Here is a 27,267-nt window from a genome sequence, read left to right on the forward strand (position 1 = left end):
GGTGAAATTGGTCCTTCTATTAATCCAACCCATCAACTACAGTGAAAGAAATTAAATGCTGTATGTACATAGTTTCTATATGAAGTGGCTAAATTTAAATGGGGAAACAAAATATACAGCTAATTGTAACAAGTTGTTAGAATTAACTGTACACAGTAAAGTTTGCAGAGTAAAATATATTCTGCCAGGATAACATTTGGTCCCAGCCCAAAAAGAGTTAAATACACTCCATTATAGAGTGAAATCAGCTCTACCGTCTTGTCAAATTTTTCACATCTCCAATAAGAGTCATTTACAGCATCATAGAGTTCATTTTACTCTGTGATAGAATTGATTTAGCACTGTGATAGAGTATATTTAGCTCTATTTGGATTGGGACCAAATGTTATCCTGGCAGAGTATATTTTACTCTGTAAAATTTACTGTGTATAATTTGTGTGTCTGATTATATATTTTGTTTGACTCATTGAATAGGCTGATGTTACAAACTGAATGCGGTCACATGTTTTTTGTGCCCCCGTCATGAAAAGCGCCCGTTATTCGTGACACATTTTTTATTTTGCTATTTAATCGTCCCCTTCTTCTAACTCTAACTATAATCATACCATAAGTGTCTACTGTCCCCAAATGTTAACAATGACCCCCCCAGACCCCCACCTTCACCCCACATTTTGTGCCCCGTTACAAAATGAATTTATGCCCCTGTTATGAGAAACGCCCCATTTTCGTAGCTTTGTCACGAACCCATAGATTAATGTAGTTTTCGTAACGCAGTCCCATGAATTGCCGTGAGACTGGGTTGGCAAATCTCCTGATTAAGTGTGAAGTCCAACTATGGGCATGCAAGGGGGGGCATACCGACCAGAAGTACATCTGGAACATGTTTCAGGGACTTTGTCTACCCTTCTTTGGGCAAGTTACAGATATTTGCCACAGTGTTCATGTAGCTTACACTGAGCATGCATGTCCAACAACTGTTAACTTAACACTCTGCACTCCAAAGCACTCCACGCAAGCGCCTTCCGGAGTACATACTGTGCATGCGCCAAACAATGCAACAATGGTCTACTGAATTGACTGTACATTACATTTTGTTTCCCATTTAAAGTTTTGTAAGATCAGTTGGCCTAACTAGTAAATAAAGTCAATAAATTAGTAAATATAGTATTTCATTTCTTAGAATACACATATAGGACTTTTTTTAAGTCAGTGCATTTTTCAAGAAAAATATGGTTGCGTTAATAGGATTAATAATTGGACTACTTTTGATTGTGGTGAATGTTTGGTCTCCAAAGTAATGGTGAAACAATGTCAATGTCCATTGGATTCTATGACACATGTTATCCCGCAGCATGATAAATAAGTATCCTGATCCTTATACAAACTAAAACAGGCCTTTGTCACCATTTTTGCTGTTTTTACCCCATAACCCATAACTCCATAACATTTTATCATAGATAGTACAAACTATACCTTTTTAGAATATTTATGAACAGACAAATAATGTGGTATCATTTACAATCTGATTTGCGCTTTTTAAAATTTCATTTTGTCCCCTGTGTAATCCTTCATCGATGCCTAAGTGACTATACCACCCTGAGATGGCTAGCACCATTTTTTAATTTATTTATTTTTTATTTTTATGGAGGCCATGGTACTTAGACTGGATTTTTAGGTTTGTTTGGGCTTTTAAGTGGTAAAGACAACCTGGTTGGCCAATGGGCTAGGATCCACCCCTAGATCTTGATCCACAACAAAGTTTAACAAGGCTCTTTCATGACCCACATTCTCACCCAGCGTCATTAAAATCAGTTTTTGAATAATCCTCCTGATGCTGCCAGTCAAAGTAACTGCTACTATATGTAGAAACATCACATCCTTGATAGATGTAGTAAATCTGATATATGCTGATTTTTTTCCCTCCAGTTGGTTTCCTTAATACAAGTAATAGTGGCCTTAGTGGATACCAGGACCCGATGATTTGCAGACAGACCTGTTGTTGGGAAAGTGTAAGTACACGGACCCACAACAGGGGGCGCAAATGAACGGACAATGGAATAGGTCAAATAACAACACTTTACTGTTGCGAACGTGCACAACAAACACAACAGATTACACAATAGATCAGCGGTCAAATTACAAGGTGTCGTGTGGGCAGGCTCGAAGATAGGAGACGTCTGTCCAAAGCAGAACCGGAACCACACGATTTCCTCCGCCACCAGACCCCGGGAATACTGGAGCCGCCAAGTCCCGAACTCCCAGGTGGCCACTGCCTCCACGTGTCGGACCTGGTACTGCTGGCGAGGAACAAAAACACAATTAAACGTGGGTGCGTCTGCACCCAGCAATCTGCACGGCAGGGAAGCTACCTCCACCTCTCGTTGGAGAAAAAGTCTGTTATCACTCACAAAAATCACAACAAAAAGGCTTTCTATCAAGCAGTCAGGCTGAGGATATTACCTTTCAGGTAGAACGATATCTCGGCAAAGAGGTGGAGATGACGTCTTGCTGATATACCGATGCAGATCAGATGAGTGGTGACAGCTGTCACAGGTGATGAGTGTCAGCTGTCACCCCGGCTGCTCTTGTGAGGCGGCAGCGCCCTCTTGTGCCTGGAGCCCGCACTCCAGGCAGGGTGCCCTCTGGTGGTGGTGGGCCAGCAGTACCTCCTCTTCAGCGGCCCACACAACAGGACCCCCCCCTCAACGGGCGCCTCCTGGCGCCCGACCAGGCTTGTCCGGGTGGCGGCGGTAGAAATCGGCCAGGAGGGCCGGGTCCAGAATGAAGCTCCTCTTCACCCAGGAGCGTTCTTCAGGTCCGTACCCCTCCCAGTCCACCAAATACTGGAAGCCCCGGCCCATCCTACGGACATCCAAAAGCCGGCGCACAGTCCAAGCCGGCTCGCCATCGATGATCCGGGCAGGAGGCGGTGCCGGACCCGGAGTACAGAGGGGTGAGGTGTGATGTGGTTTGATTCGGGACACGTGAAATACAGGATGGATCCGCAGTGAGGCCGGCAGCTGAAGCCTCACTGCGGCTGGACTGATGACCTTCTGGATCTTGAAGGGACCGATGTAACGGTCCTGTAACTTGGGGGAGTCCACTTTGAGGGGGATGTCCTTTGTCGACAACCACACCTCCTGCCCTGGCCGATACGCAGGGGCTGGGGTCCGCCGACGGTCTGCATGGGCCTTTGACCTCATCCGGGCCCTCAGCAAGGCAGAACGGGCGGCACGCCACACCCGACGGCACTTCCGTAGGTGGGCCTGGACCGAGGGCACACCGACCTCTCCCTCAACCACTGGAAACAAAGGCGGTTGGTACCCCAGACATACCTCGAAAGGGGAGAGGCCGGTGGCTGACGACACCTGGCTGTTATGGGCATACTCGATCCAGGCCAGATGGGTACTCCAGGCCGCCGGGTGCGCGGCTGTCACGCAACGCAGGGCCTGCTCCATCTCCTGATTGGCCCGTTCTGCTTGCCCGTTGGTCTGGGGATGGTACCCGGATGAGAGACTCACTGTGGCCCCCAGTTCCCGGCAGAAGCTCCTCCAGACGTGCGAGGAGAACTGGGGACCACGATCTGAAACAATGTCTGTTGGGATCCCATGCAGCCGGACGACGTGGTGAACCAGGAGGTCCGCTGTCTCCTGGGCCGTCGGGAGCTTCGGGAGGGCCACGAAGTGGGCCGCCTTGGAGAATCGGTCCACTATCGTGAAGATGGTGGTGTTGCCCTGGGACGGCGGGAGACCCGTGACAAAATCCAGGCCGATGTGGGACCAGGGGCGATGGGGCACGGGCAGCGGCTGGAGCAGACCCGAAGCCCTACGATGGTCAGCCTTGCCCCTGGCGCAGGTGGTGCAGGCCTGGATATAATCCCGGACGTCGGCCTCTAGGGACGCCCACCAGAAGCGCTGCCGGACAACTGCCACGGTTCTTCGCACCCCTGGATGACAGGAGAGCTTAGAGCCGTGACAGAAGTCCAGGACTGCAGCCCTAGCTTCTGGTGGGACGTAAAGTCTGTTCTTCGGCCCAGTTCCGGGGTCCGGGCTTCGTGCCAGGGCCTCCCGGACGGTTCTCTCTACGTCCCAGGTGAGGGTGGCCACGATAGTGGACTCCGGGATGATGGGTTCCGGTGGATCCGACAACTCCGTTTTGACTTCATCTTCATGTACCCGGGACAAGGCATCCGATCTCTGGTTCTTGGTCCCGGGACGGTAGGTGATCCGGAAGTCAAAACGGCCGAAGAACAGTGACCAGCGGGCTTGCCTGGGATTCAGCCGCTTGGCGGTCCTGATATACTCCAGGTTCCGGTGGTCAGTGAAAACCGTGAATGGCACGGACGTTCCCTCCAACAGATGTCTCCACTCTTCTAGAGCCTCTTTCACCGCAAGGAGCTCTCGATTGCCGACGTCATAGTTCCGTTCGGCCGGGGTCAACCTGCGGGAAAAATAGGCACACGGATGAAGGACCTTATCGGTCTTCCCGCTCTGGGAAAGCACAGCTCCTATCCCTGAGTCCGAGGCGTCCACTTCAACCACTAACTGGCGACTAGGATCGGGCTGCACCAGAACGGGTGCAGACGAGAAGCGCCGTTTCAACTCCTTGAACGCGGCATCGCAATGATCCGACCAGGTGAAGGGAACTTTTGGTGAGGTCAGGGCTGTCAGGGGGCTAACTACCTGACTGTAGCCCTTAATGAACCTCCTGTAGAAATTAGCAAAGCCGAGGAACTGTTGCAGCTTCCTACGGCTAGTGGGTTGGGGCCAGTCTCTCACCGCCGCAACCTTGGCCGGATCAGGAGCGACGGAGTTGGGGGAGATGATAAACCCCAGGAAGGACAAAGAGGTGCGGTGGAACTCACACTTCTCGCCCTTCACAAACAGCCGGTTCTCCAACAACCGCTGCAGGACCTGACGTACATGCCGGACATGAGTCTCAGGATCCGGAGAAAAGATGAGTATATCGTCTAGATATACGAAGACGAATCGGTGCAGGAAATCCCGCAAGACATCATTAACTAATGCTTGGAACGTCGCGGGGGCGTTTGTGAGGCCGAACGGCATGACCAGGTACTCAAAGTGACCTAATGGGGTGTTGAATGCCGTCTTCCATTCGTCTCCCTTCCGGATCCGAACCAGGTGATACGCATTTCTAAGATCCAGTTTAGTAAAGATTTTGGCTCCATGCAGGGGGGTGAACACGGAATCTAATAATGGCAACGGGTATCGGTTGCGAACCGTAATCTCATTCAGCCCCCTGTAATCAATACATGGACGAAGTCCGCCATCTTTCTTGCCCACAAAAAAGAAACCTGCCCCCATCGGGGAGGTGGAGTTCCGGATCAGCCCGGCAGCTAATGAGTCCCGGATGTAGGTCTCCATTGATTCGCGCTCAGGTCGTGAGAGGTTGTACAGCCTGCTGGACGGGAACTCAGCGCCTGGAACCAAATCAATGGCACAATCGTACGGACGGTGCGGGGGAAGGGTGAGTGCCAGATCCTTGCTGAAGACGTCAGCAAGATCGTGGTACTCAACTGGCACTGCCGTCAGATTGGGCGGGACTTTGACCTCCTCCTTAGCCTGGGAACCGGGAGGAACCGAGGATCCTAAACACACCCGATGGCAGGTTTCGCTCCACTGAACCACCACCCCAGACGGCCAATCGATCCGGGGATTGTGTTTTAACATCCATGGGATGCCCAAAATCACGCGGGAGGTGGCAGGAGTTACAAAAAACTCAATCTCCTCCCGGTGGTTTCCAGACACCACCAGAGTTACTGGTGGTGTCTTGTGTGTGAGTAAAGGGAGGAGGGTGCCATCTAGTGCCCGCACCTGCAATGGCGTAGGAAGCGCCACCAGAGGGAGCCCTACCTCCTTTGCCCATCTGCTGTCTAGCAGATTCCCTTCTGACCCCGTGTCCACCAGTGCTCGGGCTTGAAGGGTTAAATCCCCGCTCAGGATTGTGACTGGGAGTCGTGTGGCAATTTGTGTGTGTCTCACTTGAATGTCTTGACCCCCCCTTAGCCCAGTCTCTAAGGGCGAGTGTTGACGTTTTGGCCGTTTGGGGCAGTCTCTCTGTGTGTGCTCTGTTGAGCTGCAGAGAAAACACTCTCCACGGATCAGCCTTCCCATTTTGGCCCTGTGCGTCTCCCTAACAACGTCAACAGGGGGAGCTGTTGCCCCACAAAGCGCTGCGGCTGTGGAGCGTGGGGAGGGCGGCCCCTTTTCGAACCCGGAAGGGAGAGGGGCGGCGCGTATCCGGTCACGTCCTTCGCCTCGCTCCCGACGGCGTTCCTCTAACCGATTGTCTAATCGTATAACGAGATCAATAAGCCCGTCTAAATCCCGCGGTTCGTCCTTAGCCACCAGGAGCTCCTTTAGGACCAACGACAGTCCGTTTACGAAGGCGGCGCGGAGGGCAGTGTTATTCCAGCCGGACCTCGCAGCCGCGATGCGGAAGTCGACTGCATAAGCAGCTGCGCTCCGGCGCCCCTGTCTCATTGACAGCAGCACGGCTGAAGCGGTCTCTCCTCTATTTGGGTGATCGAACACTGTTCTGAACTCCCTCACAAACCCATCATATGTCAGAAGGAGCCGTGAATTTTGCTCCCAAAGCGCTGTAGCCCAAGCGCGTGCCTTGCCGCGAAGCAGATTAATTACATAAGCTATCTTGCTAGAATCAGTCGCGTACATGACAGGACGTTGTGCGAAGACGAGCGAACACTGCATAAGGAAGTCCGCGCACGTCTCCACACAGCCTCCGTACGGCTCTGGAGGGCTTATGTATGCTTCCGGGGAAGGTGGGAGGGGTCGTTGAACGACCAGTGGAACGTCACTGTTACGCACAGGATCGACAGGAGGGAGAGCCGCAGCAGCGCCCTGAGGGCGCGCCTCCACCTGCGCGGCGAGAGCCTCCACCCTGCGGTTAAGGAGGACGTTCTGCTCGGTCATTAAATCCAACCGAGCCGTGAAAACGGTGAGGATCCGCTGCAACTCACCGATCATTCCTCCTGCGGGCGCCTGTGCACCCTGTTCTTCCATTGGCCGTTCAACAGCCGGTTGACGCCCCTCGGGATCCATGACGTTGGCCGAGATATCCTGTTGGGAAAGTGTAAGTACACGGACCCACAACAGGGGGCACAAATGAACGGACAATGGAATAGGTCAAATAACAACACTTTACTGTTGCGAACGTGCACAACAAACACAACAGATTACACAATAGATCAGCGGTCAAATTACAAGGTGTCGTGTGGGCAGGCTCGAAGATAGGAGACGTCTGTCCAAAGCAGAACCGGAACCACACGATTTCCTCCGCCACCAGACCCCGGGAATACTGGAGCCGCCAAGTCCCGAACTCCCAGGTGGCCACTGCCTCCGCGTGTCGGACCTGGTACTGCTGGCGAGGAACAAAAACACAATTAAACGTGGGTGCGTCTGCACCCAGCAATCTGCACGGCAGGGAAGCTACCTCCACCTCTCATTGGAGAAAAAGTCTGTTATCACTCACAAAAATCACAACAAAAAGGCTTTCTATCAAGCAGTCAGGCTGAGGATATTACCTTTCAGGTAGAACGATATCTCGGCAAAGAGGTGGAGATGACGTCTTGCTGATATACCGATGCAGATCAGATGAGTGGTGACAGCTGTCACAGGTGATGAGTGTCAGCTGTCACCCCGGCTGCTCTTGTGAGGCGGCAGCGCCCTCTTGTGCCTGGAGCCCGCACTCCAGGCAGGGTGCCCTCTGGTGGTGGTGGGCCAGCAGTACCTCCTCTTCAGCGGCCCACACAACACCTGTCTGTCTTTAGTTGACGTTATGGCCATTGTGCATGTTAAATATATGATATAATTTACTGTCTTCAGCAGACTAATAATGATTCTACTTTCTTAATGTTCTCTGTCATCTGACAGAGGGATGTCATGTGATCACCCCACCTGACTTTTTCTTGGTCTCTGTGCAAGGTACCTCAACTAGGAGTGGCTGGATGTTGACAAAAATGCTGGGGGGATGCATCAGGATAGAGAACATTCAAATTTTGCATCCACTTTTAATATCACCCAGCACAACACAACACGTGTGCAGCCTTTTGCACGCAGAAAAAATCCTCAGCGTTAATTCAGTTGATATCATGTTGAAATAAACATGATCCCTGAGATCATAAAAGTCCTCATCAGTTAATCAAATTTACACTTCAGTCACGTTAAAGCTCATTAAGAGCGCTGACTTTCCGACACTCGCAGTTTTACTTTGTAACATACATAAGTGCATTTTCAACACTATTAGAAAGTTCTTTAGTGTAGTTTGGGTTTAAACACGTAGATGTTTGAGCATTGTTTATTAGGAACACAACCCAGTCTCACAGCAGTTTGTGGCGGCATTACGAAAAGTACATTCATCTGTGGGTTTGTGCTGGGGGCACGAAAATGGGGAACTTTTTGTGAAGGGGGCACAAAAAAAGTGGGACTGGACTGTAGGAACACCACAGATAAAGACTTCAGGTTGGGTTTGAACACTCTGCCTTCTGGTTGTGATCTGACATCATTGTTTTATCATTGCCACTGAAAATGGTAACCATATGTCACAGGAAGTCATTTTTTTCACTTTTCAAGCAACATGTGGACTAACAAAATTATATCTTTAGAAGGTTAAGTGACTTTTGTGGAGAGACGACTCTGATATGATTAACAACTCCAGCTCTGTGAACAGTTCAGTGGGGAGAGTATTAAAATGACATGAAATAAGTAGTCAGGTTCACTAGGCTCAGGTACTATGTTCATCTACAAAATGACACATTTTTTTAAAGTGCATACAATATCCAAACACAAAATGGTTGGTTCCAGTTTTTTGGAAGCCACCACTGCAGTCATGAATGCCGTAAAAGCAGCAGCTTAATGAGAGTTTTTCCTTGTCTCAGCTTCTAGGTGACTTGATTCCTGTGGTTAAATATGTTTTTCAGGGCCAAGCAATCGAATGGTGCTAATTACAAAAATATATATGTAGTAATCTTTGCTCAAAAATCCACGATGGACACCCATAAATGTGACTTTGCCTCCATAATATCAATGTGTAATTTTGCTACTCTCCAAAAAATTCCAACAGCATACAAATAATGAATGTTTATGAGTTCAATGGTACAAATATTTCATGCAGTGAAAGATGGAATGGTATGTTCCAGCTTTCACCAAATTAAATATTCATTCCATTGAAAGAATGAAAAACATTCATTATTTGTTTTATATAATGACTAAAATAGATCCTTGTCATTTGATATTTTATTAATTTATAAACAACAGAAAAGGGACTTACATTTTGGTGTTTGTCACTGGTGCTTTGACATCAGCACTCCAACACAAACTTTAAATAGGAGTCCAAAATTGTTCTCAGTCATCTCGGAAAAACAGTTAGATAGTTCAAAAATAATGCTGACAATGTAGTCTGTGATGCCGTGCACTGACTTTGTGTACTTCCAAAAAAAACAAAAAAAACAATAGACTGTGTACTTCTTCAGTCCAGTGAAAAATCATGTCAGATATTGGTTCAGCTTTTCATCCTAACAGCTCTTCATGCCTACAGATGGCTTACAGTGTAGCAAATGTTTTTATGTGTGTGTTAGAAGAATTACCACAGTCAGTTAGCTCCTTCAAATCTTCATCCATCAATAAAACAAACTCCACCATGTTTAGTTGAATGCCACCCCTGCTAGTGGGCAGTGGTCACAGTGTGCAATGGTATAACATATATATAACTTATGGAAGCAAATTTATGTGGTAAATGGAACCAAACTGCACCCTAAATGCAACGCAACACCAATTGGACGAATAATCCATGTCATGTGACAAACAAAGCACCAATCAAATGACAAGGATTCACTCATAAAATTACATAATGAACCTGACTAAAGTTCTACTGTGACATGTTCATCTCTGAGATGTTAACAGTTCAGTTTTTGTTGTGCACCTGTTGCTGGATCATTGCCGTGACCTGACATAATATGTTCTTGTTGAACTCTGTCTGTGAGTTCTGTCTTGCTGTGCAGAAAATAGAATGCCCCTGTTGTCTTTGTTTTCATGGTCTTTGCCAGTGTTCCTCCCTGCACTGGTTGTATTTTGAAGGTTTTGTTTTTGTTGTGCAGCACGGTGGGTTAGTGGTTAGCACTGTTGCTTCACAGCGAGAAGGACATGGGTTCAATTCCCGCCTGTGGCCTTTCTGTGTGGAGTTTGCATGTTCTCCCCGTGTTTGCGTGGGTTTCCTTCGGGTGCTCCGGTTTCCTCCCACATCCAAAGACATGCGGGTTAGGTGGATTGGAATCTTTAAATTGTCTGTAGGTGTGTGAGTGGGTGTGAATGTGTTTGTCTGTTTGTGGCCCTGTGACAGACTGGCGTCCTGTACTGGGTGTATCCTGCCTTGCGCTCTATGGATGCTGGGATAGGCTCCAGCTCCCCACGACCCTTGATTGGACTAAGCAGTTGAAGATGAGTGAGTGTGTGTTTTTGTTGTGCCCAAAATTTGTTCAGTTTGTTGGATTGGTTTGATTGACAATTTTCTTTTCTCCTGCTCTGTTTCCCTTTGTCTCTTCTTAGTTTAAAAAACTTACTTTGTGCTTCCAGCACTGTGCATCTCCCAATCCCACAACATTTTCAGGCATGATTTGTGACAGCTCTGTTATCTGTAGTGGGTTGTCCCACATACTGTTTTAGTTCTCACAGAGTCTCATGAGGCAATAATGTTTTGAGCCCCACCACCAGAAATACACAACTTTTTAAATTCCTCTCCTTATTGCTACCCATTGCCTCTACTGGTGGTTGGCTCTCACTGCGGTATTGTATCACTTCCTGTTCCGGAGCACAGCTGTGTTTTTCTGTATCTGTTAGCTGTTTAATCTGCGCAGTTAGATTGATCTAGTTATCTAGATTCCGATTTGTTTCCCAGTGTAATCTTTACGTGCCTTAACTAAAGCACTCCCTCTGCTGAATCACCTCTAAATTATTTACACATTATTCACTTTGCGTGTTTTTAGGAATCCGCTAGCTTAGCGTAGCTACTAGCTCTTAGCCGATTTAGCATGGCGGCTTCTCCTGTCTCTCCCGCACTTTTCTGCTCTGGGTGTGAAATGTTTAGTTATTCCTCGGCCTCCTTTAGCAGTAACGGTACTTGTAATAAGTGTAGCTTATTCGTAGCTTTGGAGGCCAGGCTGGGCGAATTGGAGACTCGGCTCCGCACCGTGGAAAATTCTACAGCTAGCCAGGCCCCTGTAGTCGGTGCGGACCAAGGTAGCTTAGCCGCCATTAGTTTCCCCCTGGCAGATCCCGAGCAGCCGGGAAAGCAGGCTGACTGGGTGACTGTGAGGAGGAAGCGTAGCCCTAAACAGAAGCCCCGTGTACACCGCCAACCCGTTCACATCTCTAACCGTTTTTCCCCACTCGACGACACACCCGCCGAGGATCAAACTCTGGTTATTGGCGACTCTGTTTTGCGAAATGTGAAGTTAGCGACACCAGCAACCATAGTCAATTGTCTTCCGGGGGCCAGAGCAGGCGACATTGAAGGAAATTTGAAACTTCTGGCTAAGGCTAAGCGTAAATTTGGTAAGATTGTAATTCACGTCGGCAGTAATGACACCCGGTTACGCCAATCGGAGGTCACTAAAATTAACATTAAATCGGTGTGTAACTTTGCAAAAACAATGTCGGACTCTGTAGTTTTCTCTGGGCCCCTCCCCAATCGGACCGGGAGTGACATGTTTAGCCGCATGTTCTCCTTGAATTGCTGGCTGTCTGAGTGGTGTCCAAAAAATGAGGTGGGCTTCATAGATAATTGGCAAAGCTTCTGGGGAAAACCTGGTCTTGTTAGGAGAGACGGCATCCATCCCACTTTGGATGGAGCAGCTCTCATTTCTAGAAATCTGGCCAATTTTCTTAAATCCTCCAAACCGTGACTATCCAGGGTTGGGACCAGGAAGCAGAGTTGTAGTCTTACACACCTCTCTGCAGCTTCTCTCCCCCTGCCATCCCCTCATTACCCCATCCCTGTAGAGACGGTGCCTGCTCCCAGACCACCAATAACCAGCAAAAATCTATTTAAGCATAAAAATTCAAAAAGAAAAAATAATATAGCACCTTCAACTGCACCACAGACTAAAACAGTTAAATGTGGTCTATTAAACATTAGGTCTCTCTCTTCTAAGTCCCTGTTGGTAAATGATATAATAATTGATCAACACATTGATTTATTCTGCCTTACAGAAACCTGGTTACAGCAGGATGAATATGTTAGTTTAAATGAGTCAACACCCCTGAGTCACACTAACTGTCAGAATGCTCGTAGCATGGGCCGGGGCAGAGGATTAGCAGCAATCTTCCATTCCAGCTTATTAATTAATCAAAAACCCAGACAGAGCTTTAATTCATTTGAAAGCTTGACTCTTAGTCTTGTCCATCCAAATTGGAAGTCCCAAAAACCAGTTTTATTTGTTATTATCTATCGTCCACCTGGTCGTTACTGTGTTTCTCTGTGAATTTTCAGACCTTTTGTCTGACTTAGTGCTTAGCTCAGATAAGATAATTATAGTGGGCGATTTTAACATCCACACAGATGCTGAGAATGACAGCCTTAACACTGCATTTAATCTATTATTAGACTCTATTGGCTTTGCTCAAAAAGTAAATGAGTCCACCCACCACTTTAATCATATCTTAGATCTTGTTCTGACTTATGGTATGGAAATAGAAGACTTAACAGTATTCCCTGAAAACTCCCTTCTGTCTGATCATTTCTTAATAACATTTACATTTACTCTGATGGACTACCCAGCAGTGGGGAATAAGTTTCATTACACTAGAAGTCTTTCAGAAAGCACTGTAACTAGGTTTAAGGATATGATTCCTTCTTTATGTTCTCTAATGCCATATACCAACACAGTGCAGAGTAGCTACCTAAACTCTGTAAGTGAGATAGAGTATCTCGTCAATAGTTTTACATCCTCATTGAAGACAACTTTGGATGCTGTAGCTCCTCTAAAAAAGAGAGCTTTAAATCAGAAGTGCCTGACTCTGTGGTATAACTCACAAACTCGTAGCTTAAAGCAGATAACCCGTAAGTTGGAGAGGAAATGGCGTCTCACTAATTTAGAAGATCTTCACTTAGCCTGGAAAAAGAGTCTGTTGCTCTATAAAAAAGCCCTCCGTAAAGCTAGGACATCTTTCTACTCATCACTAATTGAAGAAAATAAGAACAACCCCAGGTTTCTTTTCAGCACTGTAGCCAGGCTGACAAAGAGTCAGAGCTCTATTGAGCTGAGTATTCTATTAACTTTAACTACTAATGACTTCATGACTTTCTTTGCTAACAAAATTTTAACTATTAGAGAAAAAATTACTCATAACCATCCCAAAGACGTATCGTTATCTTTGGCTGCTTTCAGTGATGCCGGTATTTGGTTAGACTCTTTCTCTCCGATTGTTCTGTCTGAGTTATTTTCATTAGTTACTTCATCCAAACCATCAACATGTTTATTACACCCCATTCCTACCAGGCTGCTCAAGGAAGCCCTACCATTATTTAATGCTTCGATCTTAAATATGATCAATCTATCTTTGTTAGTTGGCTATGTACCACAGGCTTTTAAGGTGGCAGTAATTAAACCATTACTTAAAAAGCCATCACTTGACCCAGCTATCTTAGCTAATTATAGGCCAATCTCCAACCTTCATTTTCTCTCAAAAATTCTTGAAAGGGTAGTTGTAAAACAGCTAACTGATCATCTGCAGAGGAATGGTCTATTTGAAGAGTTTCAGTCAGGTTTTAGACTTCATCATAGTACAGATCAGCATTAGTGAAGGTTACAAATGATCTTCTTATGGCCTCGGACAGTGGACTCATCTCTGTGCTTGTTCTGTTAGACCTCAGTGCTGCTTTTGATACTGTTGACCATAAAATTTTATTACAGAGATTAGAGCATGCCATAGGTATTAAAGGCACTGCGCTGCGGTGGTTTGAATCATATTTGTCTAATAGATTACAATTTGTTCATGTAAATGGGGAATCTTCTTCACAGACTAAAGTTAATTATGGAGTTCCACAAGGTTCTGTGCTAGGACCAATTTTATTCACTTTATACATGCTTCCCTTAGGCAGTATTATTAGACGGTATTGCTTAGATTTTCATTGTTACGTAGATGATACCCAGCTTTATCTATCCATGAAGCCAGAGGACACACACCAATTAGCTAAACTGCAGGATTGTCTTACAGACATAAAGACATGGATGACCTCTAATTTCCTGCTTTTAAACTCAGATAAAACTGAAGTTATTGTACTTGGCCCCACAAATCTTAGAAACATGGTGTCTAACCAGATCCTTACTCTGGATGGCATTACCCTGACCTCTAGTAATACTGTGAGAAATCTTGGAGTCATTTTTGATCAGGATATGTCATTCAAAGCGCATATTAAACAAATATGTAGGACTGCTTTTTTGCATTTACGCAATATCTCTAAAATCAGAAAGGTCTTGTCTCAGAGTCATGCTGAAAAACTAATTCATGCATTTATTTCCTCTAGGCTGGACTATTGTAATTCATTATTATCAGGTTGTCCTAAAAGTTCCCTAAAAAGCTTCAGTTAATTCAAAATGCTGCAGCTAGAGTACTGACGGGGACTAGAAGGAGAGAGCATATCTCACCCATATTGGCCTCTCTTCATTGGCTTCCTGTTAATTCTAGAATAGAATTTAAAATTCTTCTTCTTACTTATAAGGTTTTGAATAATCAGGTCCCATCTTATCTTAGGGACCTCATAGTACCATATCACCCCAATAGAGCGCTTCGCTCTCAGACTGCAGGCTTACTTGTAGTTCCTAGGGTTTGTAAGAGTAGAATGGGAGGCAGAGCCTTCAGCTTTCAAGCTCCTCTCCTGTGGAACCAGCTCCCAATTCAGATCAGGGAGACAGACACCCTCTCTACTTTTAAGATTAGGCTTAAAACTTTCCTTTTTGCTAAAGCTTATAGTTAGGGCTGGATCAGGTGACCCTGAACCATCCCTTAGTTATGCTGCTATAGACGTAGACTGCTGGGGGGTTCCCATGATGCACTGTTTCTTTCTCTTTTTGCTCTGTATGCACCACTCTGCATTTAATCATTAGTGATCGATCTCTGCTCCCCTCCACAGCATGTCTTTTTCCTGGTTCTCTCCCTCAGCCCCAACCAGTCCCAGCAGAAGACTGCCCCTCCCTGAGCCTGGTTCTGCTGGAGGTTTCTTCCTGTTAAAAGGGAGTTTTTCCTTCCCACTGTAGCCAAGTGCTTGCTCACAGGGGGTCGTTTTGACCGTTGGGGTTTTACATAATTATTGTATGGCCTTGCCTTGCAATGTGAGGCGCCTTGGGGCAACTGTTTGTTGGGATTTGGCGCTATATAAAAAAAAAAAATTGATTGATTGATTGTGTTTTACATAACTGTATTATTACCGCTGCCAACAAAGTTGGCAAAGGTATTGTTTTCAGTCCTGTTTGTTTGTTATTGAAATTATCAGTTGTATAATGCTGCTTAACTCCTCAGTGGCAAAGGTCACAATATTGTCCATGTCAGAACATAACCACACCAACATTTCCGCTATTTTATGTTATGTTTGAGATAAATCTATATTGGAGTCCCCTCATTCATTCATTCATTCAGTCATTCATTCATTTTCTATACCTGCTTATTCTAATTATGGGTCATAGGGGAGCTGGAGCCTATCCCAGTGGTCATTGGGTGAGCGGTGGAATCCCCACATACTTTAAGTAAACAGTGCCTGAGTTTCCTTCTTTCTGTAACTTTGCAGGTGCCATGGATGTTACATGAAAGAGTGATTGAAAAGTTTTGAGCCTGACCCAGAAAAAGTAGGGTGTGGTTTTCTGTCTTTTGCATTCTGAGAAACCAACATTTCTCTTGAGAATGTGTAAAATTTTGGCTCAGTGGGTGTAATGTTGCAGACACAATATTTCAGTGAAGTGAGTTGCGGTGTGTCGGATTGGTAAAATGGACAAAGCCGGTGGGCCTGCTGTGATTCAGTATCTCACGAAAAATGAAATGTCTCTGAAGGAGATCTTTGAGGACATGGAAATAACATGAGGGGAGGATGCAAAGTTTTATGCTCCAGTTAAACACTGGACAGCCTAATTTAAGAGGGGCAGAACAAGCATGGAAGATATAGCAAGATCAGGAAGACCCAGAACTGCCACCACGACTGATATTATCAAGAAGATCCATGATATGGTCCTCGCTGACAGAAGAATAAGATAGTGTCACATAGACAATAATGTAGGCATTACCCAGGAGAGCGTTCATTCGGTTCTGAAGGAAGAACTGGGAGTGACAAAACTTTCAGCGCGATGGGTCCCAAAGTTTCTCGCAACCGATCAGTAACACATGAGGTTCAAGATGTCCGGGAAGAATCTTTGGGTTTTTAAGGCAGATTGAGATAACATCATGTGATGATTTGTGACCATGGTCAATACCTGGGACAGTCGCTTTGAACCAGAGTCCAGAGCACACCCTGCACATAAAAGATTTTATTGTGAATAATGTATACTTATCAGCAGTACATGCAGTGAGCTTTGAGGAACCACACATCCTCAAGTAAATGTTTTCTACCACATACTGTACTTTGTACAGTTCTTTGTGACTTCATCATGAAGCCAGTTATACCAGTCGATCACAAATATTTTACTGATCAGTGTGATGTATGATTGGAGATATTATGGTAATCATGTTTTGGGCTATGTTTTTCTTGACCATGACCTTTGACCAATCTGTTCCAAGTGTTAATCATCTGGAGGCAAAAACCCAAGTAAAATTCACACCAAAGTTGGTGTCATGTCAATGTCATCCACCAACATTTCTCAACATTGTACCCAGTGAGTCAGCGTGTCATACATTCTCGAGTTTCTCAGAATGCAAAAGATGGAAAACCACGCCCTACTTTTTCTGGGTCAGGCTCAAAACTTTTCAATCGACCCATGTATGTGTACACATGACATGTATACCCTCTCTTTCCCTTTTTTCGTTGGGTTCACATTTACATAAACATCCTTGCGTTTCTAGAAAACCTCTGAGGCCCTGTTATTGCACGTCCGTATTTATCAGTGGCATTGTTTTCTGTCTGTATACATGTGACGGGTGTGATCAGCCTGTTGTTGTAGGGGGTTGGAGTTAACACTTTTAAAAAAGAAAGGTGTGAGTGTGTGAAGATGTGGAGCACACGGCATCTGTCTGATTCCTCAATCACTGGTCATGTGAACAATCTGAAGCAACGTTAAAGCGTAATATCTTACTTCCCCCAGTGCCACAAAGACACACTCACACAAAGTCAGTCTGTCAATCAGATGAAGACATTGAGCAAACGCTATATTTTTTTTGCATTCCTTCAAATATATATATTTATTTCAAAAATATATCATGACTGTTTTTAGCATTGTGCTTTTTAATATTGTTAAAAAATCTATAAAACTTCTATTTGACCTGAATATTTCAACATTTTACCCCCATTGTTGCCTATCTTTAACTCTGGGGAGGAAGCAGAGTATTCCAAATACGAATGAGCAGAGTGAAGAAGTGATCTTATGACTGTTGTGGTGTCACTGTAGTTGTACCTGCTGAACCATGTGAGTCTTGTTCTGCCTCACAGCTGACTTCATTTGTCAATAGTGCAACTGACTGATGTCACTCTCAGGTCTGATTGATGCCTGCAGCTTCATTTGAGCTCATTCTAAACGTAAGACCTGTAATTCTACCAGAGGCCATCAAATATGGTCAGTGGGTATTGCGAAGGCTTTCGTCCGTCCATCGTCTGTCCATCCATCTGTCCATCCATCTGTCGGTCCATCTGTGTGTACTCAGCATTCGCCCTATTGATGTATCCCATAATCCCTTGCGCGCCAGAGAGTCGCTACAGTCAAAACAACATAGAGAATCCACATGATGACAATTGTAAATGAATATTATACTACAAAAATGTAATTTTTTTTATGCTTTTCGTCACATTAATAAGAGACTGCATTCATGATACCCTGAAAACTTGCTAAAACAATGATAACAAATAATCTGTGTCTGCTACGTTTAATCTGCGTGGAATTTAATAAACAGAAACTGAATTTCAGACATATTATATACGAGTATATATTAGTCTGGAACAAAGAGGACAACAGTGTTGTAAAGGACAATAATCAAGACGTTAAAGAGCAAATTTCACTTTCCCCCAGAATGACATGATCAGGAAGTGAGCGTAGCTCACAGCAACTCCCACTGAAAATAACAGACAAACAGCCTGTGATTCTCGCATGTTTACATAAAACAAACGCAATAACAACATCTATAAACCCAGAGAATATATTCATGAGAGTTTTGGGAACAATATAAAAATAGTTTTATGTTGCGATGTTAATGCTGTTGTCCATGTGCAGCGGTTAAAGTGAAGCCTGATCAGAGCATCTCAATGCAGTTCTCAATGTTACTGAGATCTAAGTAGGATGACCTCAAATTTCCTGCTTTTAAACTCAGATAAAACTGAAGTTATTGTACTTGGCCCCACAAATCTTAGAAACATGGTGTCTAACCAGATCCTTACTCTGGATGGCATTACCCTGACCTCTAGTAATACTGTGAGAAATCTTGGAGTCATTTTTGATCAGGATATGTCATTCAAAGCGCATATTAAACAAATATGTAGGACTGCTTTTTTGCATTTACGCAATATCTCTAAAATCAGAAAGGTCTTGTCTCAGAGTGATGCTGAAAAACTAATTCATGCATTTATTTCCTCTAGGCTGGACTATTGTAATTCATTATTATCAGGTTGTCCTAAAAGTTCCCTAAAAAGCCTTCAGTTAATTCAAAATGCTGCAGCTAGAGTACTGACGGGGACTAGAAGGAGAGAGCATATCTCACCCATATTGGCCTCTCTTCATTGGCTTCCTGTTAATTCTAGAATAGAATTTAAAATTCTTCTTCTTACTTATAAGGTTTTGAATAATCAGGTTCCATCTTATCTTAGGGACCTCGTAGTACCATATCACCCCAATAGAGCGCTTCGCTCTCAGACTGCAGGCTTACTTGTAGTTCCTAGGGTTTGTAAGAGTAGAATGGGAGGCAGAGCCTTCAGCTTTCAGGCTCCTCTCCTGTGGAACCAGCTCCCAATTCAGATCAGGGAGACAGACACCCTCTCTACTTTTAAGATTAGGCTTAAAACTTTCCTTTTTGCTAAAGCTTATAGTTAGGGCTGGATCAGGTGACCCTGAACCATCCCTTAGTTATGCTGCTATAGACGTAGACTGCTCGGGGGTTCCCATGATGCACTGTTTCTTTCTCTTTTTGCTCTGTATGCACCACTCTGCATTTAATCATTAGTGATCGATCTCTGCTCCCCTCCACAGCATGTCTTTTTCCTGGTTCTCTCCCTCAGCCCCAACCAGTCCCAGCAGAAGACTGCCCCTCCCTGAGCCTGGTTCTGCTGGAGGTTTCTTCCTGTTAAAAGGGAGTTTTTCCTTCCCACTGTAGCCAAGTGCTTGCTCACAGGGGGTCGTTTTCACCGTTGGGGTTTTACATAATTATTGTATGGCCTTGCCTTACAATATAAAGCGCCTTGGGGCAACTGTTTGTTGTGATTTGGCGCTATATAAAGAAATTGATTGATTGATCTCACAGCGCAGCGAACTCTTCGAAGTTTTGAGGGATCTGAAACCTCAATAGGGCGAATAAGTCCAGTCCTATTACTGGCAGACTCTTGAAATTTACAGGGAACATTCTTGGGACACAGACCTTGGACAAGTTCAAAGATGGCTAACTTTGATGTATTTTAAGAGGTCAAAAATTCACATTCTGTTTCAATCTGATCAATTTTGTGTTTCAGTGATGTGGGTGACAGCCAGTCAGAGTAGAGCTGCACTATGACATCAGTCGCTGATCTCTTCAAAACCGCTTCATTTTGTGTGTTTATATTCATGTTTCTCATTATTTTATGTAAAGCTATACAAAAGAAATATACACTTCTAAAACTGAAAACGCTGTTTTTGGAATCCAACACCTATGAACGTATTTACAAAGCACTTTGCGGAGGTTAGCATGGTGACGTCTCTTCCTGATGTAGCTACTTGCTAACATCTTCATTTCTGGTACATTTTGTAAAAGCTAGAGCGAAATAAACACTTTTAACACTAAAAACCCTGTTTTTGTAACTTGATAACACCTCTAGAGTCAAGACATACAAGACATTTTGCGGACGTTAGGTTGCACGCTAATTTTCGCTAACTGCAAATGCACAGAGGGTGATCTACAAATATTCCTTGATTTGCAGAACATGAACAAATGATGATTTCTTTTGTACATGTACAAATTGTACATAAGATAATAGGATCTTTGTAATTAATTAAACAACTGCAAATTATAAAGAATACAATGCTCATACGGCTGAGGGCATTTTAGCATTGTGTTATATTTCTATCTTCTGCTCAATCAATTCCAGTCAGTTTATATTATGTCGCAGCAGCTCACTGCTGAAAATCTAGGAGTGAAAGTGTTAAACTGCTGTGTGTGTTTGCAGGAGTGCTGGCGGTTTCTCCTTCATGTCAGTAAAATGAACTTGATTTAAAGAAGCCGATTCAGAGAGGTGACACTGAAAGAAATTATGGATTCTTTAAATACAACAGTGAAGATACAGTGGTGAAGGCAGTGTGCTGTAGTTTACTCATGAAAAGCTAAACATCTTCACTGTATTTTATACAAATGACAAAACCACAGGCACAGTCAACTGTAACAGGAAATGGAGTTGCGAGAATTTTACTATAACACCATTCATTCACAAACACGTATATTTTGAGCTCTGCATTAAGCAGTAGAACACAGTCTGCAGACAGGGCAGCCTGTCTGGAATCACTAGGAATAAGAGAACATGTTATGACTCACAATGTGGCAGTTGTCCGTGAATGTGATGTAACCTGTTGTAAACTGGTTGCCACCAATTTAAGTGAGCTTTCATTTATTTTTTGCATTCATTGTACAACCGCAATTCCAATGAAGTTGGGATGTTGTGTAAAATGTAAATAAAAACTGAATACAATGATTTGCAAATCCTCTTCAACCTATAGTCAATTGAATACACCACAAAGACGAGATATTTAATGTACAAACTGATAAACTTTATTGTTTCTGTGCAAATATTTGCTCATTTTGAAATGGATGCCTGCTACACGTTTCAAAAAAGCTGGGACAGTGGTATGTTTACCACTGTGTTACATCACCTTTCCTTGTAACAACACTCAATAAGCATTTGGGAACTGAGGACACTAACTGTTGAAGCTTTGTAGGTGGATTTCTTTCCCATTCTTGCTTGATGTACGACTTCAGTTGTTCAACAGTCCGGGGTCTCCGTTGTCGTATTTTGTGCTTCATAATGCACCACGCATTTTCAATGAGCAACAGGTCTGGACTGCAGGCAGGCCAGTCTAGTACCCGCACTCTTTTACTACGAAGCCACGCTGTTGTAACACGTGCAGAATGTGGCTTGGCATTGTCTTGCTGAAATAAGCAGGGAAGTCCCTGAAAAAGACGTTGCTTGGATGGCAGCATGTGTTGCTCCAAAACCTGGATGTACCTTTCAGCCTTGATGGTGCCATCACAGATGTGTAAGTTGCCCATGCCATGGGCACTAACACACCCCCATACCATCACAGATTCTGGCTTTTGAACTTTGCGCTGGTAACAATCTGGATGGTCTTTTTCCTCTTTTGTCTGGAGGACACGACTTCCATGATTTCCAAAAACAATTTGAAACGTGGACTCATCAGACCACAGCACACTTTTCCACTTTGTGTCTATCAGTTTCAAATGAGATTGGGCCCAGAGAAGGCGGCTGCGTTTCTGAATGTTGTTGATGTATGGCTTTTGCCTTGCATGGTAGAGTTTTAACTTGCACTTGTAGATGTAGTGACGAATTGTGTTAACTGACAATGGTTTTTCTGATGTGTTCCTGAGTCCACGCGGTAAGATCCTTTACACAATGATGTCGGTTTTTAATGCAGTGCTGCCTGAGGGATCGAAGGTCACAGGCATTCAGTGTTGGTTTTCGGCCTTGCCGTCTCCAGATTCTCTGAATCTTCTGATTATATTATGGACTGTAGATGATGGAATCCCTAAACTCCTTGCAACTGAATGTTGAGAAACATTGTTTTTAAACTGTTGGACTATTTTTTTCATGCAATTGTTCAAAAACTGTTGATCCTCACCCCATCTTTGCTTGTGAATGGCTGAGCCTTTTGGGGATGCTCCTGTTATACCAATCATGACAGTCACGTGTTTCCAAACAGGTGTTCTGTGCGCATTCATCAACTTTCCCAGTCTTTTGTTGCCCCGTACCAACTTTTTTGAAATGTGTTGCAGGCATCCATTTCAAAATGACCAAATATTTGCTCAAAAACAATAAAGTTTATCAGTTTGAACATTAAATATTTTGTCTTTGTGGTGTATTCAATTGAATATAGGTTGAAGAGGATTTGCAAATCATTTTATTCTGGTTTTATTTACATTTTACACAACGTCCCAACGTCATTGGAATTGGGGTTGTATGTCCATTTGTTCATTCATTTTCCATACCTGTTTCATCCAACTCAGAGTCATGGGGGAGCTGGAGTCTACCCCAGGAGTCACTGGGTGGGGTACACCCTTGACAAGATGCTAATCTATCACAAGGCCACATGTAGACAGACAAACACATTTGAATGATTGTGTGTTCATGCTGTTGACAATAACAACAACCACAATCACAATATATACGGCAACAACGAGACCTGCAGGTCGGTATACATGAGGTCAAAGCACCTTATGTAGATCACCTCCGGAGCCACATCAGGATGATTGCAACTAGGAATGATGTAACTGTAGGGACATGACCTGGGAGAGACTAGACCATGGACAGAGTGTGGGAGTGTTGGCACAAACCATTCGGAAGATGGGGGTGTCAGCGGAAACCATTTTAAACCAACACATCTTAAACTGGCACGTCCGCCACGTTCATTAAGTTTAACCGGAACTTCAGAACTTGCCGTTTGTATTTCCCAGTGTGTGCAGGTTGTCTTGCTGATGGCCACAAGTTTCAGGAAAGAAGAACCAGGGCGTGAGAATATTTTTCATAGGATACTTTTGTCATTATTTCTGTTATATGGCTGGGGGGGCCTGGCTGCCGGTTTGTTTCTGTTTTTTGGTTTTCCTCCCAGGTGGCGTGCGTTTGGGACTGAGTGGCTGTGTTGCTGAGGCTGTCAGGACCTCACCCTGATCACCTGCGACTCGTCAGGACTCACAGCTGTGGTGCATCTGGATGGATTGGAACATGTTGGCATTTAAGACTGGAGTGCACAGTGTGTATTTGCCAGAGACTCGACCTTGTGACCAGACGGGTGAGATCGTCGTCTCGGGAGCCATCTCATCAACAGCGGATGCTGAGAACGTCCAGGTTTGATGCACAGTCTGTGAAAGAGGAGGGGGTGAGGTCTCACGCTCGTCAGCACACTTCCTGAGGTACGTTAGATTTTGTGACTAACAGTTATACAGTCAGTAAATGTGGTGTCCCTCACACCTTATTGTATTGAGCTGTTTGTTAGTCATGTATCAGCTTCCACTGCAGTGGAGTTTTGTGAACTGGATGTTCCATGCCTGCAGGTTGGGAAGCTGATCAGTAATCAAGCCAGGAAGTGTTTGCTGTTTGTACACCTTTAAGTGTTCTGTGTGTAGAGTGTGGACTCACATAATGGTTCCTTCTTTCACAGACTCGGTTGTTGCGGCCACCTGGGGGGTGTCGGCGGGGTCCTTGGGTCCGAAACAGCTTCTGGCTCCGGACCGTTAGCGCTGCTGGGAGCGCACCACGCCAGGCCGCACCTTTTTGTTATTATCACTGTTATGTATTAAATTCAGTTAGCCTTTGAACCGTGCTCTGCGTATTTCATACTGGGTCCTTCAAACGCTGGTCGGTTCTCCGAGCTGCGTCCGACACATAACAGTAGTCTCTGGCCAAACATCACGGACCCAGCGGTAGCAGAGACGGTAACGCGCCGGGAAGGCGGCAGCAGACGTTCAGTGGTTATCCGGATCAGTTGCGGGGCTCTCCGCCCGGAAGGTGCGTGTTTGAGACCCATTACTGGATACTGATTTGTGCTCTCTTGCAGCCGTGTTCCTGTGTTGTGCCTTATCCGTGGGTCATGGTGGAGTGTGACTGGCGACGGCTTCGCGTCACGCTCCGACCGGATAAGAGGTGTAAACGGGAGCTGCAAGAGTGCGTTTGTAATGGGTTCACGCGCACGGCGGAGCTCTGTTAGCATGGGTCGCTGGGCTTCCTGTGTTACAGTCGTAGCCCCGTTTCCCCGGACAAAGGTAACTACTGCGTCTGTTGTATCAGCTCCGGCGTTATTTAGTTGAGCACATTTTGGTTGTGTGTTGCACTCAGCTGCGCACATAAAAGCAGCTCGTTTGTTTTTTCTGTCGCCAAAGGGGTTTTTTCATTTTTTGCACTCTGGCTCCCCCTTGTGGTGACTGAATCACGTTACCGTCAAGCTCTTGAGTAGGAACAGGTGTGTTCCATTTGGTTGAGCTTGACGGTATAACTCACTGATTTGTTTTGTGTTAGTTCATTTTGTGTGGGTGTTTTTTGAGTTGGTTTTTGTGTGGGATTTTATTTTTTGTTGTCCACTATTTGTCCGGGGTTGTGACCCTGCAGCCTGTCTGGAAAAGAACAAAAAAACAAACAAAAAAAAACAAACAAAAAGGGACCCAAACAACTGTGTGTTGGTCTGTTTGTTTTTTCTTTTATTTCTTTTTGTTTCACATCCCCAGGGTTAGATGGAACGGTCCCCTGGGGGGTGATGGGGTGGTACTTGGGTTGTTTTTTCTCTTTGTTTTTTGTTATGCCCTCTCTTCTCCTCTGACTCCAGCCGGGTGTGCCGTGGTGTCGGCATTGCTGGAGGGGTGCAGTTGGGTTGTGCTGGGCGTTTCCCAGGTAGCCTCTGCACCCTGGAGGGGAGGGGGGGGTTTGGGGTATCTTTTTGTTTCCCCCCCCCTGTTTCCGCCCTCAGGGTTTGACTGTGGTGTCCTCTGGGGGGGAAAGGGCTGTAGGCCCATCTAGCCATGGACGGCCGGGGCTGGGTCCATTGGTCATGAGGGGAGGCGTCTCCTGGGGTTGACGAGTGGTCCTCTGGGAGGCGCTGGTAGTCCCCGTGGGTGACGTTGGATCCCAGAGGGACCTCGGTCGTGTTTATTACTCCTGGAGCTGGCGGGAGGCCCTCTGGGGGGTGTTGGTCCCTACATGTCGTTTGGGGGGGAGGGGGGGGGATATTTTAGCATTTTTGTTTGTAAACTCAAGTTTGGGTTTTTCTTTTCTCCCCTTCCCTGGGGTTTGATGGAACGGTCCTCTGGGGAGGGGGGGGGGGGGGGGGGGTGTTTTGGTGTTTTTGTTTGTGGGCTTGGGCTTGGGTTGTTTTTCTTTTCTCCCCTTCCCTGGGGTTTGATGGGACGGTCCCCTGGGGAGGGGGGGGGGTGTTTTGGTTGTTTGTGTTTTGTTTTATGACTAATTACACATGTTTGGATAAAGGCTGACCGCACAGGTGTAAGAACTCCTGGCCACACCTGTGCTAAGAGACTGTCAGAAACAAGGGCAAAGATGCAGCCAGTTCAACCAGTCTGTTGGAGGATGAACGCAGACGCGTTTTCCAGCCATGGTCTCTGGAGGGGGGTGTTTCTCCTGGGCCAGGTGTGTGTGGTCGCCGGGAGGCTTCCCGTGAGGGTGGGGTACTGTTATATGGCTGGGGGGGCCTGGCTGCCGGTTTGTTTCTGTTTTTTGGTTTTCCTCCCAGGTGGCGTGCGTTTGGGACTGAGTGGCTGTGTTGCTGAGGCTGTCAGGACCTCACCCTGATCACCTGTGACTCGTCAGGACTCACAGCTGTGGTGCATCTGGATGGATTGGAACATGTTGGCATTTAAGACTGGAGTGCACAGTGTGTATTTGCCAGAGACTCGACCTTGTGACCAGACGGGTGAGATCGTCGTCTCGGGAGCCATCTCATCAACAGCGGATGCTGAGAACGTCCAGGTTTGATGCACAGTCTGTGAAAGAGGAGGGGGTGAGGTCTCACGCTCGTCAGCACACTTCCTGAGGTACGTTAGATTTTGTGACTAACAGTTATACAGTCAGTAAATGTGGTGTCCCTCACACCTTATTGTATTGAGCTGTTTGTTAGTCATGTATCAGCTTCCACTGCAGTGGAGTTTTGTGAACTGGATGTTCCATGCCTGCAGGTTGGGAAGCTGATCAGTAATCAAGCCAGGAAGTGTTTGCTGTTTGTACACCTTTAAGTGTTCTGTGTGTAGAGTGTGGACTCACATAATGGTTCCTTCTTTCACAGACTCGGTTGTTGCGGCCACCTGGGGGTTGTCGGGGGGGTCCTTGGGTCCGAAACAGCTTCTGGCTCCGGACCGTTAGCGCTGCTGGGAGCGCACCACGCCAGGCCGCACCTTTTTGTTATTATCACTGTTATGTATTAAATTCAGTTAGCCTTTGAACCGTGCTCTGCTTATTTCATACTGGGTCCTTCAAACGCTGGTCGGTTCTCCGAGCTGCGTCCGACACATAATTTCTCAGCCAATCAGAAAGTCAGTACCCACTACGTCATTCACACGATTAGCATACTGTTACCATACCAATGCAATGCAATCTGGGGAAAATACACCGATAAATAAATGTGTCCTTATTCTACAGCTTGCAATGCTTTATGCTACTGCTGTGGAGAACATGTTGAAGTTTCTTAGAGCTTGTCAAAATTATGTCCATAAGTGCTTTTGATGTCTAAATTATGAAACAACATGACACCGTAAGTGAGTGGTTGGGCTGTATTATGTGCTTCAAAATGCTTATCTTTGTCCCTTTGGACTAGATGAATGTTGGAACAATCCCAGAAATTTCTTCTACTTGCTCACAAAAAGCAGACAGTTTAGTGATTAAAACTTTTTCTGGAGTGATATGTGAGTTCATGTTATGTGAGTGTGTGTGTATGTACATACCCTGGCAGAAGTTTAGTTTTTTGGCCGTTTTTCAGAGAATATGAATGATAACACAAAAACTTTGTTTCACTCATGGTTAGTGCTTGGGTGAAGCCATTTATTGTCAAACAACTGTGTTTACTCTTTTGAAGTCATAATGACAACACAAACTACCCAAATGACCCTGATCAAAAGTTTGCATACTCCTCTTCTTAAT

General features: G+C 45.3%; 1 protein-coding gene across 1 annotated transcript in view; it reads left to right on the forward strand.

The window, feature by feature from the left end:
• Positions 1 to 27,267, forward strand: part of tmem163a (transmembrane protein 163a) — a 229,535-nt gene that overhangs the window by 1,111 nt on the left and 201,157 nt on the right. The gene's annotated exons all lie outside the window — the stretch shown is intronic.

Source organism: Thalassophryne amazonica, chromosome 14 (assembly GCF_902500255.1).
Source record: "Thalassophryne amazonica chromosome 14, fThaAma1.1, whole genome shotgun sequence".
NCBI classification, from domain to species: Eukaryota; Metazoa; Chordata; class Actinopteri; order Batrachoidiformes; family Batrachoididae; genus Thalassophryne; species Thalassophryne amazonica.